We start from the raw sequence: 1,023 nt of genomic DNA, 5'->3' as shown, positions 1-1,023 counted from the left end.
TGGGGATAGTGGGCAGCCTTGTCTGGTTCCTGATTTCAATGGGAATGCTTCCAGTTTTTCTCCATTTAGAATGATGTTGGATGTGGGTTTGTTATATATGGCTTTAATTATGTTGAGGTATGTTCCCTCCAGTCAAACTCTCTCTAGGACTTTAAACATAAAAGCATGTTGAATTTTGTTAAAGGCCGTCTCTACATCTATTGAGATGACCATGTGGTTCTTGTTGTTGAGCCCATTTATGGGATTTATGACGTTTATTGACTTATGTATATTGAACCATCCCTGCATCTCTGGAATAAAGTCAACTTGATCATGGTGGATAATCCTTTTGATGTGTGTCTGTATGTTGTTTGCAAGTATTTCATTGAGAATTTTTGCATCTATGTTCATTAAGGATATGGGTGTATAGTTTTTTTTTTTTTGTTTTGTTTTTGTTTTTTTTTTGTATCTTTACCTGGCTTTCTGTTAGAGTGATGCTGGCTTCATAAAAGGAGTTTGGAAGTTCTCCCTCCATTTCTATCTTTTTGAATAAATTAAGTAGTATTGGATGCAGATCTTCTTTAAATGTCTGGTAGGATTCTGCTCTAAATCCATCTGGTCCTGGGCTTTTTTAATCGGGAAGTTTTGTATTACTGTTTCTATTTCCTTTTGTGTTATGGGACTGTTTAAGCTGTTAATCTCTTCTTGGTTTAGTTTTGACGGTTCCCATGCCTTTAGATACCTGTCCATTTCTTTTAGTTTTTCAAATTTAGTAGTATATAGGTTTTTAAAGTATTCCCTTATAATGTTCTGGATCTTTTTGGTGTCGTGATGTTTCCCCTTTCACCTCTGATTTTGTTGATTTGGCGGTGCTCTTTCTTTCTTTTGGCTTTCTTTTGGCTAACTGGGCTAGTGGTCTGTCAATCTTCTTTATCTTTTCAAAGAACCACCTCTTGGATTTGTTGATTCTTTGTATTGTTTTCTTTGTTTTGATTTCATTAATTTCTGCTCTGATTTTATTATTTCTTCTTGTCTGCTGGGTTT

Source organism: Nannospalax galili, unplaced genomic scaffold (genome assembly GCF_000622305.1).
Source record: "Nannospalax galili isolate Female #2095 unplaced genomic scaffold, S.galili_v1.0 scaffold406, whole genome shotgun sequence".
NCBI classification, from domain to species: Eukaryota; Metazoa; Chordata; class Mammalia; order Rodentia; family Spalacidae; genus Nannospalax; species Nannospalax galili.
Note: the sequence above shows the minus strand (reverse complement) of the source record.